The 17,187-nt window shown below is 48.4% G+C and overlaps 1 protein-coding gene across 5 annotated transcripts in view; it reads left to right on the forward strand.

Moving 5' to 3' along the window:
• The first annotated feature begins 10,890 nt into the window (after positions 1-10,890).
• Positions 10,891-17,187, forward strand: part of LOC116229508 (fibronectin type-III domain-containing protein 3a-like) — a 37,639-nt gene continuing 31,342 nt past the window's right edge. For 4 of the 5 annotated variants that reach the window (XM_031594013.2, XM_031594015.2, XM_031594012.2 and 1 more), the window contains exons 1-2: positions 10,891-11,037; positions 15,641-15,794. The gene's annotated coding sequence lies outside the window, so the exon portion shown is untranslated. Of the gene's footprint in view, positions 11,038-11,667; positions 11,993-15,640; positions 15,795-17,187 lie in introns of those variants that run through there. The other variant, XM_090150506.1, reaches the window with a different exon arrangement.

A 17,187-nucleotide genomic window follows, 5' to 3' on the forward strand; every position in this document is an offset into this window, starting at 1 on the left:
AAACCCTTCTTGCCTGAAACAGGGTCACATTCCAGTGCAAAGGCTGGGAAATCTGGAATGCTACCATCCTCACTCTGACTTTACACTTTACAGCACTTGATGTAAAACTCTTGCAGGATGTGAGAAGTGAGCAAATCCTGAGCTTAACAAGCAAGAAGCTCCAAACCCTTGCAAACAGGGACAGTCCCTGTGCTGCATGGTGCAGGCTGTGGCTCAGGTTGGTGCCAGGAGCCCTGGTTAACCCTTATGTGGCATTTTCCCCACTGCCACTCAACAGCAGCAGAGGGACTTCTCCCATGCAGCAGGAGGGAGAACACTGTGGATTTGATCCCCTGTTCATGGCGGCAGAGGGGATGAGCTGATCACTGGGGAAAAAATAATAGGAAAAATGCAGGAGTGTGTCAGATATTAACACACCATTCGTGTAAGCAATTTTGCCAAGAGTGCACTTGGAATAAAGTGATCACAGCAGATACTTACATATTTTTTCAGAGCTACAGACAGCAAATTGTGGGGCAAGCAGTGCAAACCCATCTCCTGATTTACAGGTCAGTGAGTTTGGGAACCGAGCCCCACTTCTCCAGGATGATGAATTCTGGCTCTGCAAGTGGCCACATGCACAAACAAATATTCCGAGCATTTGCAAATCTTACTGCAGGCGGAAATGTGCCCATTTCTTTCCTGTCAATGCTGCTTCTTATGCTTCAGAGGAAGCGAGGCTGCTAGCAGAGCAAAACGAGGAGGACCCTATGTTAGTTTAAGAAATATATTCCAGATGGATGTGCACCAGGTTTGCTGGGGGGAGGAGGGAAGGAGGTAGCAAAAATGCTCTCTTTTGGTCATTAATGTAAACTCTGCTTCCAGGAACACTGTTGTGCGTCCCCAATGGCGATGCTGAAGACTAAACAGAGCTTGTTTTTGGTTCAGCCCATTGAAATCTCTTCCATTTGGGATTAGTATGTCTCCATGATGCTCTGCATGGGTTTTGGCCTATGCACCTTTAACCTCAGTGCAGGCACCCAGGTAAAGCCTGTGGGATCAAGGGCAGGAGGCTCAGTGTCATACTGCTGAATGTTTTGGGACAGGCTTGCAGTGCAAAGCAGTGCACACACAGGTTTTGTCTAGCAGTGCTGCGCATGCTGCACGCTGCTCATTCTGCAGCTGCTTACTTCATTCAGCAGCAGTTTTTGCAAATTGTGAGCGTGGAATCCGACCCCACAAATCTGTATGGCACCCCCTGGGCAGGGCTATCGTGCTCTGCCCATTGCCATCCCGTGCTCTTGTGATTGGGTGCAACATGGAGAGGGCAGGAGGCACAGCAGGTGGAAGTATTTGGTTCCAGCAGATGTGCCAGGTGTGCCAGCAGCATCTTGGAGATGTCAAAATGCAGCTCCTCAATTAGGGTTTCTCTCTGGGGTTCAAGGGGGCATCACACCATGCCTGGAAGGAATATGTGCTCTTTCATACCATCCAGCCCCACGTCTGTGCAAGACCTGCATGTATCCCAGGAGCCAACCTGGCTTTTATTTCCTTTATGAGTAATGATCTGCAGTGAGACAGTCCCTGCTTTCTGACCTTTTCCATGTTACTCACAACAGGAAGCTGTCGGAATGGTGAGCGCACGCTGCTTACGTGAGGGCTGAGAAAAGCTGCAGTGCCCTTTCACCACCCTTTTTCAAGGAAAATGGAAAGAGAAGCTCTCCATGGCTGGCCTTGAGCTCTGCTTACTGTCAGCAGCACGTCCTCCCACATGCCCCTGTGTCCTTCAAGGCTCGACTCACTGTGCCAGAGGTTCCCAGGCCTTCCCAGATGGTTCCCATTTCTCCAGACCATTTTCTGGTTGTCAGTGGGATGCTGATCTGCACCAGCAGCATCCTCACCCTGCACGGGACAGTCTTTGGATGCAGCAAAGCTTTGGGATGTGCACAGCTTTGGGATGCAGCACAGCCTTGAGATGTGGCACAGCTTCAGGATGTGGCATGACGATGCACTCAGGGTTAATCATATCCTGTGGTAGGAGAAACAAGCCTCAAGGATGTGAACTAATAAAGAAGTAGTACTGCAGAACAGTTCCCAAAACCCTGAGGGACATTTCTGCATGCCCTGACGTCCTGGGGGCTTTCATCTCCTGGCTTCCCAGGAACCTGTGCAGATGGGAATGGCACTGCTGACACCACACTGGCCACAGGGGTTGATGTCATTGCAATTAAAACTAAACCAAATCACTGCAGTCTGGAGCCCTGAGGTTCAGACCTGTTGGGGTATCTCTGTCCATAGCAGAGGAGACTGCAGGAGTCAGTGTGGAGCAGAAGCAGCAGGGACAGAGCATGGCCCCGACAGCTCACAGGTGGCATCCTCCCAGATTCAATTCCTAGGTGCAGTAACTCTTCCCAACAGTGGGAAGTTCTCCTAATGGAATAACCCCAGCTCCTTGCACTCACTCAATGTCTCAAAGAGTTTACACAAATATAAAGTCAATGATCTCATCTTCTTCAGTTTCCAGCAATAGGAGCCAGGCTTTGCAGCCTCTCCCATGCAGGCTGTACCTGCAGCACGTTGTATGTCTTGGTTTTCTGCTTGTATTTCTACTGCTTGCTCCTAGAAAACAAGTGGAGCAGTGTAACCCCCCAAAAATGAGAACGGTGATAGTGAAAAGCTAAAGCTGAGAATTAATCATGTATTCAGTAGCTGAAGGTTCAACCCTGAATTTAAATCAGTTATACAAAATACCCTCAAACACTTCAGCTCCTGGTTTCCCAAGAAGGCTGAATGCTGTGCAGATTACCAGATCCCCAGCACAAAGTGCATTCCTCCCGTCAACATCAACCATCCAGGCTGCAGCCTCCAGGGTTGCTGGGATTTGGGGCTGTTTGAGAGAACAGTAAATTGAAGGATTTGCTTTTTTCTTTTTAGTTTATGTTCAACTTTGGGAGCTCTTCTTTAGCTCAGAACCGGACCGTCTGCACAACCCCAGCTTGCATAAACACAGCTTAGGTTCTTTCTGGATGAAGGGATCTATATTTAAGTAATGATGGTTTTTATGTCCATTTTTGCTGCAGAACTCTCTATATAAATACAATCCTACTTATCCAGGGAAGGCACAAAAAAGGCATCTGCATGAGACGTGGCCAACAGGCAGAGCATCACATGTGCAGGGAGCGAAGCAGGGTGAGCATGCGGTGTTCCAGCAGAGGAGGACAGTTGGACTGGATGACCTTAGAGGTCTTTTACAACTGTAATGATTCTATGATCCTATGAAGTTTCCCACAGTTGGTAAAAGCACCTGCAACTCCCACAGGCTCCATCACAGGGCACTGAAATAGCTGCTCCGAGCAGGCGGCTCACGTTTGTTTCATAGCAAGAGAAGATGGGGAAGGTGGGAACAAGCCAAATACTTTTTTTCTTCTTTCTCATACACAAAAGGGTCCTATTCATTTTAATAGCAGGTTCTCTTGCACAGCACTCAGCTGTGCCAGGTGGGCACTGCAGAAGGGCTCCTGCTGCAGGGGCTGTGCACAGCCCTTCTCTGCACACAGGAAACCAGATATGGGACAGCTTCAAAATGGAGCATTAGCCCTGAACAAATAAGTAGATTGTAATAGTTGATCCAATACGGAGGTTTCCTTGAGGAGCCAATACTTGTATTCTTCACAGCTGCATCTTTTTCTTTTCCTGGTTTATCTTCTTTCTTTTTTTCCTTTTTAACCTGAAGTGCTCCCAGATCCTTCGTGCCACGTGGCTGCTTCTTATTTGCATGTAGGGCTGGATTCAGTGCTGCTCTGCACCTTGATAGCTTGTGGATGCTCCTGCAAAGCAGACACACAGTGCCAGCCCTGCAGTGCACACCTTGCACAGCCCTGGGTGTGGGGCTGGCAGGGACTCCCAGCACTGGGAGGGCCCCCAGGCCTCTGCAGAGTGAGAGAACAAAAAGTGGAATGGAAACAATAACGAGAACTGGGGTTACTCTAGGAGAGAGCAAGTAAAAGAGGTTGTGTGGGGACAGCGAGGGGAATGCCAGATAGGAAAGCAATAGTGCTCTGAGGAAAGACAATGGAGCAAGGAGAATAAGAGCAGGGCAGTGGAAGCCCCACATCATAGCTCTGAGCACGGTGAGCTGCTCCTTACCAGCTGCTGCTTCACTCATTTCCAGTTCCATACACATTTATGGGATGCACATAAAATTCTTTACCCCCATGTATGTAATTGAGCTGAAACTTTCATGCTGACCCAATGTCACCAGGGCATACAGTTATAAATCCCTAAAAGTGAAGAGAGATGTAGGAAACAGCATCAGCCAGGAAAACAGCGAGCCTGAGGCAACCGAGGGGTGGTGGGAAACCCAAACCAACTGCAGGGCAGGAAAGGAGAAAACAAAGCAGACAAAGCAAGGACATCGCATTACTCCTGCCAGTAAAATATTCTCAGATTTCATCAGTCCTTTCTTCCCCATGGCTCACCTGCAGCTCCTCCCAGTACAGCACTGAGCATGGGTTAAAAAGGAGAGCAGCATTTCAACAGCTGAACTCACAGCCTTTTGTCTGATGGAAGAAATCAATTCCAAATGTTGAAATTTCAATGCAGACTGTAATTTTCTTGCACTCAGATTTATTCTGCTCACTTGCTTCCCTTTTTGTCCTTTCTCCTCTGTGCTCTCCAGCAGTTGGCTCTGATGCTCTGGCTCTGAAGCCCCTCTTCAGCTCCATGCAGCAGAACTGGGGCTGTGCTTGCAGAGCAAACCTGCTCTCCCTAAGCCCACAAAGTGGGGTGAAAACGCAGGATTCCTGGTGCTTTCAGACTGTACCACAGCAGCAGCAAAGCATGTTTTAGAGGTGTTTTTTAAAACATTTTCCAGCCTAGTTTATAAAAACCAGTGGTGAACTCATTTTGGCTTGCTCCTTCCCTCGCTAGCACATGGACAAGCATCCTCCAGCTCAAACATGTTTAAATTATGGGTGTTTGGAGCCTTTCTGAGGATCCAGCTACTCAGATTTCTTAGAACTATGACCACATTTGTGCCGAGCCAGGCAAGCAGACCTTATTTAGCTCTGTGTCCGTGTGTTCACCCAGGGGGGTGACTCCAGTCCATCCCCTTGGGGTCTGGACCCCCACACACAATGCCTGCAGCATCCCCACATGCCCTGTGCCATGGAGCTCCCTCCCGCAGGCACAGCCAGCTTTATTTGCTCAGCTGGGTGCTTTTCCTGCAAAGCAAAAGGTAACAGTGCCACGTTAACATGCCCTTACCCAGTGTTTACTTAGGCCTGCCTACTGCCTGCACTCTGCGGAGCACTGCAGACTCCTTGGGATTTTTTTGTTTTGGCTTTTGGCTTGGGGGAGAATTGTAAAATGAAGGGTAAACTCAGACAGTGTCTGGAATTAAGACTAAATTGGGATGTTTCATAGCTACCTGGGCCCCGGTTGGATAATTTGAGGAGAAACTGAGCAGGGAGACCTTGCAGGAGGGGGAGATACATGGGTACCCCATGCTTGTTTCTCCTGCCACAGGATATGATTAACCCTGAGTGCATTATCACAGTTGCAGCAACCTGGGCCAAGGGGCTGCACTTTTCCCTTGGCTTCTCCCTTCAGCAAAGAGCAGAAGCGAAGGTGTTAATTACAGGGCTGAGTTCAGCTGCTGCTAAATGCACACAGCCAGTCACCAGGCTTCCAAAAACAAACACCGCTCTGCATCTTCAGCCTTCAGAGAGGCACTGCCAGCTGCCTTCCCCCTTTTTTTTCATAAGCTGCTGGGTTGGAATGGTTAGAAGTCTATTTTGCTGTAGAAGAGCCACTGCCCTCATGTCACAGCAGCTTGCAGGCAGAGATGTCAGCAGAGGGGCTGCAGCACAGAGCCTGTGTTGAATCATAGAATCAACCGCTTTTCCTTGCAGGCGCTGCTGGGTTTCCAAGGAACTTAGTCAAATCTGAAGGCTGGGACAAATGAAGATACAGGGTGTAGCCTGGGGCCAGGACACACAGTGTTTACACACAGTCTGCTCCATATAATAAGTGAGAGAAGGAATCATAAAACAGATGTTCTGTACAAAGTGCAAATTAGCCAGGCACTGAACCTCATTCCTTTCCACTTATAACAGCTGTTAGTGCGTAGTATGTTTGTTGTGGATTACAAAGGGATTCAGGTTTTGTTGTGCACCTTTATCATGGCTTTATAACAATAGCAATGTTGATAGAATAATGACGTTCCAGGATTCTGTGTGTGATAACTTCTCTGCAACATGTTGTTGGTCTGGAGCAGTGGTGCCACACGTTTCTGTGCCCTGCTTGGAGAAAGCAGCACAGCCAAATGCAGCATGCATCTGCACCACCTGCCTGGCTGTCCTCTTGCTTCCTCTGATTTCTCTTTTTCTAAGACCATCAGTTCCAGTTCTACCAGGAGCACACAGCACTGTGCCCACTGAAATGGAGGATGGACTCAAAGTCTCTAAGCTTAATTTCTTCACTTAACGCAACATCGTTTGGTAAGGATACTGTGGACATAACTACACAGTGTGGAATGGAGCGCTTCTGATGGTAACTCCCATTTATTTAGACAGTGTTAATTAATTCTGCTACTAATGACTTACTTCTAGAGTTGAATGGCAAAGAAATGGCAAATTCTCTGGAAGAGATATGGCTGCACCCACGCACACAGAACAGCAGAAAGGTTTCATCCACCTTTAAGGGAAACTCCTGCTCCCAGTGCTCCACAGGCTTGTCGCACTCTGCTCTTTTCCAGATACACAGCACAGAGTGCTGCGTTGCTCTTGATGGACCAGATCTTCACCTGGAGAAAACACTCCTAATCCCATTGGGGTGGATGGAGCTGTGCCAATGCATGCTGGCTGGAAACCTGCTCCAGTGTACAGTGTTTACTCCTGAGGATCTAAGCACGATCGCTTCAAACAAAGTTCTGCTTGATAAAAGTTTGTTTGCCAGGTTGCCTTGCCTCGGTCCCTCCTGAAAGTGTACACAACAGTATTTGTACATAACAAGAGAAAATGAAGCAAATGTGTTCCAAGACCTCACTTGCAGGTCCTAACAAACTCAAGAGATGGGAAGGTTTGCTAGACACTTGTTAAAATAACCATAATCATATTTATTATTATCCTGCAAGTACAGAGGAAAAAAGGTTTTTGTTATGGGCTGGCAGCAGAAGCCCAGAGCAGGTGCTAATCATCATGATAAGCGAGCTGTTGGTTTGCAGGGGCTTTGTGTGTTCAGGTATTTACTGCACCCAACTGCAGGCAGAGGTGTTGGTCAGCCAAGGTGCTCAGTAACCTCCCGGCAGCCCCCAGTCCTTCCTGATGTGCAGTGCACAACAGAATATGTTGTGTCTCCTACCTATTTTTTCACCCCTTTCCCGTTGAAGGCTTTCCTTTTCTATTTGTTTTCTATGTTACTATTCCCCTCCCTATTTTTTTTTTTCTTAGCTCACCTAGAGCGGTCAAATTAACAAAGAAGAAAATAAATTGTAATTCTAAGGTTTCTAATGGAAGAATGGGCATATTTTTGGCACTTCTTCTCCCCATTGTTTCGCTAAGACAGACTCTCCTTAACTCTCCTTTTCCATCCTGGTGACTACCCTTCCTTTCTAAATCCAGATTTCTTCCCACTTGTGCTCTCTCTTCCCTCCCTCCTGACTCATTTCCACTTCTCATTTTGGCTATTTCTTTTCTCTTTCCTTTTCCTTCTTCCAAACGTCCTCTGATCTTATTCTGCTATTTTAAATTCTTTCTCCATCCTTAGCTTGTGTGCCTCTCTGCCCTCTGCTCTGGACTGAAGGCACTGCCTGGACAGCAGTCTCCTCAAAACCCGGCTTCTTCTAACCCGGAGACTTGAGAGGAGCACTGTTTGCCTTTGTGTGTGACCTCTGCCATCACCAATATCCTCGCACAGTCCTTAGGCTCTCCAGGAATTTCAAAATCTAGTTAAAGCTCCCTCCCCTTGTCTTGTTCCATTCTGTTCTGTAATTTCTGACCCATCTAACCATGGCCTTCTTTCCAGGCAGTTTGGTCACTGTACTACTCATGCCAAATATTTCTTCTGTCAGTTTTGCCATCTGGAACAGCCTGTATGCCTTCAGCCTCACCGACTGGCCATATAGTTTCCAGTTTCAGTGAAAAGAATTTTCCTTTGCTGTCTGCAATCTGAATGTCGGATGTAGGCAGCAAACATTCAGTCATTTATTTTCTGCGGTGTGGGAATAGTTCTCGTACTCGAAGCAATTTCAGTTTTAAAGGAGCCCTGGAGCTTGTGGAATGCGGGCAGTTCTTAGATCTTTCATCCTCAGACTCACTAGCAACTGGCTACAGTTTCTGAAGGCTTTTCCACCAGACATCCTATTTGCTGGAATTGCCAGTGAATTTGCACTGACACAAAATATATTTAGAAGGGTAAATTAAGGAAGAAAAATGATTTAATGAAAGGCAGGAGGGAAAGGGAAAGCTTTTTTTTTTTTTTTTTTTTTTTTTTTTTCCTGAATGCTAAAATACTGCATTATTACCTACAAAGGAATTCTTGTAATAATCAAAGCTGGGAGGTCCAGTAGCTGTCAGTGCAAAGAATGCTCAGTATTCACCCCTAAGGACCTTCTTTACTTGGGATATCAGACACAGTATGCTCATGATGGGAGGGCATCAGACCTCTGTATATCACACAACACCACTAGCCATAACTTTAAGGGTTTAGCTGACAATGAATAAACATTGAGCCTGCAAGTTCAAAACAGTCCTTGAAATACTGCCTTGAATTCAGATTTCCAAATTACATCCTGATGAGTCTCTTTCAGAGATCTCCCCAAAAGTAAGAACAAATATTTCACTTCAGAAATGAAATCCCCAGGGCACTAGATACGCTTCACTGCAGATTAGCCAGAGCCTGTGGAGTTATAAGATTCCTGAGATGGAGTGCTGAAGATTCCAGGAATTCTCTCAAAGGTGAAATGATTAACCAGCCTTTTGTTCCTGGAGCACAACAATGCAGAGAGCAGGTCTGCATTCACTGCCACTTGTGCTGGCCTTGTTTTGTACCACATCTGAAATGTTCACGAGCCCTAAGTCTGAGCTGGAATTAAAGAATCTCATCTCAGAATTATCAGAGAAGTAAAGAACTAAATATTAGTGACAAAAGCAAGATATGACTTCGAGCAGCAGCTTCTTTTTTCTCTCTCAATCCCCTTCTGGAGATTTCAATCTACTTCATAGGCATAAAGAATTATTAATTTCTTTTCCTGATATGCTGTTCCACAGAGCAAAAGCACTATTCCTTTTCTATTACAGAATCAGGGCAAGAGTCATGTGTGCAGTAACATTTTTGGAAGAGGTAGAAGAACAGGAGAATTCAGGGCAGGGACCATGGCATAGCTTTTGCTCTCCAGGAGGAAAAGGATGCCTGTGTCTTCTCCACCTGGAACCAGCCACTGAGCCAGCTGCCAGAGTCTGGTTTTCAGATCACGAAGGACAGTGCAACAGTACAATGAGCTGCTTAGATGAAGAAGCTCTCATGCATCGTTTGGAGCTTGAATAAATGGAGCTGACAGCAAAGAGCACAATGAGAAGGTAATGGGCTCCTTGCAAGAGCCATCTTTTACTGTACCCATGGTGCTGCTTTCACCATATGGATGTTTTCAGTGGAATTATGCTAAAGCAGAACAATAGTGTTGGCCTGTTTTCTCCCCAAAACAAACTTAAAAAGCCTTTGTTATAAAACATCAGTCCTGTCAAAGATCAAACACAATAAAAAAAAGGGATAACGCTTTAGTGAGTGCCCAGTGCACAGACACACACCCCGAGGATGAAGCGATCTGTTCTTTGGTGGTACACTGAGAGCATATTTGAAAGGGCCAGTCTAAGAAAAATTACTGTGAATCATAGAATCACAGGATCACAGAATAGCCTGGGTTGCAAAGGAGCACAATGCTCATCCAGTTCCATAACTGCTGTGTGCAGGTCACCAACCAGCAGCCCAGGCTGCCCAGAGCCACATCCAGCCTGGCCTTGGATGCCTGCAGGGATGAAGGAGCGAAGCCCTTATTGATAGTTTGGTGGTATTAATTAACCGGACGGGTTATGAGGATCCAGAAGCTGAGCAGCTCCTCCCCCCAGGCCTTCCTTAACACAGCTTATTTCAAATTAGGAAGGGGCTTTATTTCAGCCCAGTTCAGCACGGGACGTCCCATCCAACCCTTCTGATATCTGGGGGGGAGGGGTGCCAGCCGCTGTCAGCTGCTTTTTTAGGGTTACTTTCTTTGTGTTACACACGTTGTGGTTAGCTTTGAAGGGTTTTCTTTGAATCTGTGTGATGCAGCGCGTGCAGCATTTCCCCTTCTCCCTCAGACCTGCGCTCACACACACAGCTCACACACAGCTCACACACAGCTCACACACAGCTCACACACACACACAGCTCACACACACACACAGCTCACACACACACACAGCTCACACACAGCTCACACACACACGGCTGGCCCACATCGCAGCCCACGCTTTGCTTTTGCCCCCACACACAGACGGGCTCCACGCCTTCCTTGAACCACGGCTGAAAAACCCAAACCGCACTGAAACACCGCACTGCGGGGCTTTCGCCGCCGCACGTCGTGCCGGCAGCACGGGGCCGGGAGGTTCGAGCGAGGAACCCCGAGGGCAGCAGCCGGGGGCCAAGATGGCGCGGCGGCCTCCCCTCAGCCCGCGGGGCTCGCACTGCGGCCCGGGCCTGCTTACGGCGGGACAGCGACCGCCCCGGCCGGCTTTTCCCGCCGTCGCTTCACGCAGGGCTCCGTCACCTCCCGGCCCCGCGCCGAGCCGAGCCGAGCCGAGCCCGGCCGCCACCCGCCGCCCCCCCGCGCCGCTTTTCGCGGGCGGCCGCAGCCCGAGATCTGCCCCGCGCTCGGCCCGGCCTTCGTTTCGCGCGCCCGCCCGCCCGCCCCTGGCCGGCCGGCTGCGGCGCAGGCGCAGTGCCCGCATTCCATCATGGCGGAGCGGTCCGTTGGCGGTCGGCAGCGCCGAGGCTGAGGCGGGGGCAGCGGCGCCGCTCACGGTCAGTGCCACGGCGGCGCGGTTCGGGCTCCGCTCCCGAGGGCTCCCTTCGCTCCGCGGGGCCGGCGGTCGGGCGAGGCCGGGACGGGGGCGAGCGGCGCTTCCCAGCCAGGGCGCGGTGGGCAGTGCCAGGGCCGGCGGCCGTGCGGGGCGGGCAGGGGGAGCGCGTGGTGGGGGGGCTCGGTGTCCGTCTGTCTGTCTGTCTGTCTGTCGGTCGATACTGGGGGGTGGGGAGCGCGGTGTGAGGTTGGAGACCCGGGGGGAGAGAAGGACTGGGGCAGGTGTGGGGCGGGCGGGGGCAGCGGAGCCCAGCGGAGCCCAGCAGTGCCCGCAGCGCCCGGCCGTGCCCCGCAGCGCCCCGCAGCGCCGGCTTTGTGCCTCTCGGGCGCCCCGCGGTGCCCCCCGGGTGGTGCCGTTGCCAACGTGCTCCCCGCACTTTCTCTTCTCCCCCCCCCCCCCTCCCGCCGCAAATCCTCCCTTTCCTCCCCCCCCCCTTCCTTTTCCATCTTTTTATTTTTTATTTATTTCTTCCCTATTATTTCCTCGGGCAGCGCTGAAGCCGTTCTCCCTTCCCCCCCCCCCCTCTTTACTCCCCCCCTCCTTCCCGTTCTCCCTCCCCGCAGCGGAGCCGCTGCCTGCGAATGCCACGTCGCCTTCTGCCTGTTCCCCTTCGCTGCTCCGGCACAGACACCTCCCCCAGCGCGGCGGGGTCGGGGCAGTGGGAGGTCAGCGCTGTCACCGCTCCGTGCCGGTGCCCGTCCCGCTCCCTCCCCCCGTCCCGCTTTGCCCCTCTCGGCTCTGGGGGCGGCGGGGACCATCCTGCCATCGACGCCGTCCCGCTGAGTGCCGCCTCCCGAGGGCTGTGCGGGCTGTTTGGAAGCACGCGGGACCCCGCAGCCCTGCTCTGCCCCTCCGAGCGCGGCACGTTGCCGTCACCTCTGCACAGAAGCTGGCAGGTGGATCTGCTCCCGTCCGTGCTGCTTTTCGAGCCTCGTGTTTAAAGCTTGCTGCTCAGACCTTGCGTTAGAATGGTGGAAACTTTCCACGAAGTTGCTTTCCTACCTGGTGTGCCGTAAGCCCTGTTGTACTGCTTTGGTTTCTGTCCGTTCCTTGAGTGTTTCGTACCTCTTCTGTCCCGTGGTGGTTTATAATGCTGTCGGTCCTTCCGTGCTTCACCAAATATCTCCTTGTGAGCATCACCACAGTGCTTCTGCAGGTAACAGCCCGCTATGTGCGTCCATACCGTCCAGTTCCTTGTGCCCTTTTAATGTATTTATCATTACAAAGCTTAGTTCGATAGGGAAATCCTACCTCAGTCCCAGATGGAAAGACTGAGGCAGAGAAATATTTATGGCCCAAGGTCACGCAGGAAGTGTGTGGTCAGGCAGGGAATTGAATCTAGATTTCCTGAGACTCAGATTAGCATTTTAACCAGGGAAGCATCCTCTCTGTGTTTTAAGCCAATAAGCTGTCCTTGGAGTTAGCATCCAGCATAGAAGAGAATACGCTGTGTTTCGGTCAGGATCCTTGTGAGGAAAAAGGAAAACGCCACGCTTGTGTTCTTTTTTCCTCTCTTACGTAGTTTATATGTGAAAAAGGATAAGGTGGTAAAGTAGGAAAGATGTTGACTTTCTCAAGGCTCAGTGTGTAATGATGCGTGCTGAAAAGCAGCCAGCTGTTACGCTGTCCTCTCTCCTGGGTCTGGTTACTTTACTGTGCTCCAAACCCCTGAAAGTTTCAGAATGCTGTTGTTGTCTGGGAATAATTTATTGTTAGCCAGGATCAAATAAATCTCGTGTTCCGTGCAGCTGAGTTGAAAGCAACCTGCTGTTTGTTGGGTCTTCGTTTGGGATTTTTAACGCAGTGGTCTGTGAGCAAACAGGGCTTGTGCTGTCTGCCTTGGGAGGCTCCTGGAGCGAGGTGCCTATTGATCACTGATAGGCTCAGGAGTGCTGCTGCAGATTTCGGATAAACTTGCCTTACCTCTAATTAAACATCACGCAGGCAATGGAACAGAATCATTTCAGCTTCTCAGGTGTGTCCACACAGATGCATGCTGTTACTCTGGGATGGGTCACTTCTGTTCGTAAAACACAGTAGTTAATATTACTGGAGCGTTACAGCTGCCAGCAGCTTTGAAGAATCACCTGTTAGAATGGTGTAAAGCCATAATTCCTGGTGTGTTCGCCTTCAGAGAACAACGATAATTGATCTGCACAAATCTGCTTCCTGCCACAGCCCTCTGTCACAAAGTGCATCCTGCTTTGATGTTGTGCACAAACCAAATTTGCAGCCAAGTTGAACACAAACGTTCCATGTAACATTTAAGTGGTTCTTTGGGTGTTTTTGGAGGCCAGTGTTTGCATCTTGTTGACTTGTGCGAGTTGTCACACCCATGCCAAGGCTCTTTTATCTTTTATATTTAATTTTAGAAAAGGTTTGATCCGTAAAATAAGACTTCACTTGTATTGTGTGGCCGGTGGAAGTTGTAGCTCTCTGCTCACAGCACGCACCTGATGTTGGTGAGCCCCAGCACAGCTGCACCAGCACTGCGTGTGCGTTTGTGTCTATGTATGTTTGTACACCTGTGGTGGAAAACCTTTTGGAAATGCCTTCGGGTGAGTTTTGTGCAAATTGAAATACGTGTTCAAGGTTGGGAGGCTGGAGCCAGTGCTTGTGTTTGATGACCTGTGATTTGCCCAACTTCAAAGGCCTCTCATCAAACTCCAGACGTACACTTGTTGCTTTTAACAAAACAAACAGCTGGGAAGACGTTCCTACAGCAGTGGTGCACAGCACAGCTGCACAGGGAGCAGTGGGTCACAGTCTCTGAGGTGTCCCAGAGCTGTGGGGATGGGCATGGTGGGGTGGGCTGGAATTGGGATCTGAGAAGACTTCTCCAACCTGAGCAATGCTGTGATTCTGCAAGGCATCATATTGGCTCGTGACTTTGATGCAGAGCATTGTAAGAGTGCCTTAGTTGTACATTCTCTTATTTTCCCATCACGATTTCATTTGAACACGGAAAAATTTTAAATTCACCTTTGAAAGCAGTTGAGAAAACCTCAATATTAGTAATACTGCAACAGTCAGGAGAGCTGAAGTGAAAGCAGTGTCTCTCACTTCTAACTGTGCTGCATCTCAGAATGATCCACTCTGAGCTGTTGGTATTCAGAACCGTGGCTGCTCGCTGCTCCCGTTTCAAGGCTGGTGAACATCACAGAAGTAACCTTTTAATTTTTTTCACCTGTTTTTAGCAAGTTGTCATGAAGCTTACCAAAGTCAAGATGGTTGGTTTTCAGCTGTTATCTTTGCTGCACGCCAGACCTTCACTGAAAAGTTTTGGATTCCTGAGTGAGGAGCACACACTGAACTCTTTATTGCATTCTTGAAGAGCTTATTGTAAAAGCAGCGATAATTTATTCTTTCAGTGGTGCTAACACAATCCTTTCTGTGTATCGACCGGCAGGGACAGACCACTGGCGCAGCGCCCTTCGTCCGTTTCAATCTTAATGTAAATCTGCTATTGTTCCCAATATCTGATTGATGTGGAAAAATGCCTCGGTTTGCTCAAGATAGGCTTTTCCAGCACTGAGACCTGGCGCTTTGTGCTTTTATGCCCATATCTCACGAAAAGTAGTTCAGGAGGACATGATGAGGCTGCGACCTCAGCGACGTCTGCGGCTTTGAGTCAAGATCACCTTTCTGGTGGGAGCAACAAAGGAGCTGCTGTGTCTGCAGGAGGGGCTTCTGTCTGCTTCCTGCAAAGCTAGCCAGAAAGCAGGGGCCTGTGCCCTGACTTTAGGAAAAACATATTGGGAACTGATCGATGGTTTGGGGTTGTTGTAATTGTGGAGAGCCAAAACAGGGCAATTCTTATTCATCAGTGTGCAGACAGAACTGGAATTTGGTACTCAGTCCAGTGCCTTGAGAAAGGTGTGATGGCTTTCACGTTGTTAAATGTCACTTCTTGAACGGCTTTGGTGCATGCTGAAGGTCTTCTTAGCATCTTCTGGTGGAGCATCTTTGATGGGACAGTTCCTGGAACGAAGCCGTGCTGCCCATCACACAGAGCTATGACCACCTTCCTCAGGCTGCATAACTGCTCTGCTTTCACTGTTCCTTATCAGAGGACAAGTATGTTCCTGGTAATTTCAACCTGGATATGTTTATGTACTGTTAGGAAATTGATTTTCCCTTCATTACTGTCATATAGAAGAATAGAGCAGTGAGCGGACAACTTAGTTGCAGAGAACATACCATGTATGAGAGCTGTCTTCACTGCATTCAAGTTCCTTTTCACTAATGAGATCACAGCTGTGGCTGATACTGTAATAAATGTATGTGGAGTGTGTTTACACAGTTGTCAGGCTTTGCATTCTGCATGTGCTGAATGGATGCAAGAAGGCTGCGTGAGGTATTCTGACACTGGAGTCTTCCTTGAGTCTTATTTGCAGATCCTGGTGGAGTTTATCTCTCTGGCTGTTTTCCAGCAGCTTATTCAATACAAGCTATTTTCTGCATGATTTTTTTTTTTTTTTCCTTAAGACTGTGCTTGCCAGTTTCTAAGAAGAAAGTCACTATTTCTTTTTCCTTGTCCACAGAAGGAAGGCTGACGGACAGCACAGCACGTTGCTCCTACTACAGCAGGCAGTGACCGTACACATCTATCAGCAGGAGCAGCTTCAAGTCAGGAGAGTGTCAGCGGTAATTAGCCATAATTTGCTGTTCTCCCAGATCTTCTGAGACGTTTTTTCGGTAAGTCTCTCATGTGTTAAGGTGAAATAGTATATAAATATTTGAGAAACTTCTAAGCTTAGGACTCTCTTTTTTCTTCTCTGCTTTTGTTTTGTTTGAAACTTACTGTCAAATGAAAAACGGGTTAGAGAAGAAAGAACTGATAGGGTTCTTGAAGTAGGAAGAAGCTCGGTATTTCCAGGTAAACGTTATTGGTTTTATAATGTAGCAACCTTATCTTTATTTTGGCATTAATCTCACTTTCCTTCCCCCAGCTGGAATTTTCGTCTTAATGAGACTTGCATAATCAGCCTTCGTATAAAGAAAGTAAATTCTGTTTTTAGCAAAGGCATTTCCTGTAGAGAAAACAGTTCAAGAGAGTGGTAGCATACCAATAAGTGACCGACTGGATGGCACTGCTTAGGTATGTTGGTTTGAGTCGGAGCTCACGGAACTGACAGGTCATGGGATTGACCTTTTTTGGGGTGGGGAGAAACCTGGCACAATAAATTATCAGTAGTGTGATGTTTGTTTTGTCTTGAAGGCCAGAATTCTACCACTTTCTTCTTTTAATGAAGATTCCTGTGGATTACGTTTGCTCGTAGAATGGTATTTTCAGCTTTGTGAAGAGCAGTTGAACCATTTTCTGGTTTGGTTCATGGTTGTCTAAAGCAGTAGAAGAGATCAAGGAAAGACTTGAATGGTAGCTGACCAGTACAGAATAGGGTGTGATGGGAAACAATATAATTAAATACAAAGCAGGTTTTCAGGAAGATACTACATAGACAACCTTGTGGTATATTTTAATCTGTCATTTTGATTTTTAGCGCCTAGATTTCTTGGGAAAAAAAACCTTAATAAGCATAGATGTAAACAGTAATTCCTGGAGTCTTCAAAACTGTGCTAGGCTCCACTCATTCTCTTACATAGAGGTGTTGCAATTCAACTGATCTACCAATAAATTCAGGTACAGGAGCAGCTGATTTCAGTGCTAGCATGCATCAGGTGAGCTGTGCTGGAGGCTTTCTGCGTGCTGCTCACCTGTCACAAGTGCTGGGTGATGGGCGTTTGCTTAAACCTCACGTGCATGATGTCATATTTGCATTTTGCCTCACATTTTTCACAAACTGAAGAAATGCACGTGGTCAGTGACCACGAGACTGCTCAGATGTGGTAATGTAAGCAATTTCTTGGTGTGTTTTAGCACTAGGTTTAAGTATAACCTGTTTAAACGAGGCTGGTCTGATCTGCTCTGTATCTAAAGCACTACAGCCTGAACTTCTTCTCTTGTGCAAGAAAGTTTTTGGTTTGTGTGTCAAACTTTTAAACCGTCATGTAGCAAAAGCAAAGTGTTTCTCATCCTCCTTGTTCTCGAAGACTTAAGTCCTGCTTTTGTTCTCTCTTGTTGGATTAG

This window comes from Phasianus colchicus, chromosome 14 (genome assembly GCF_987193195.1).
Source record: "Phasianus colchicus chromosome 14, bPhaCol1.hap1.1, whole genome shotgun sequence".
Classification (NCBI taxonomy): domain Eukaryota; kingdom Metazoa; phylum Chordata; class Aves; order Galliformes; family Phasianidae; genus Phasianus; species Phasianus colchicus.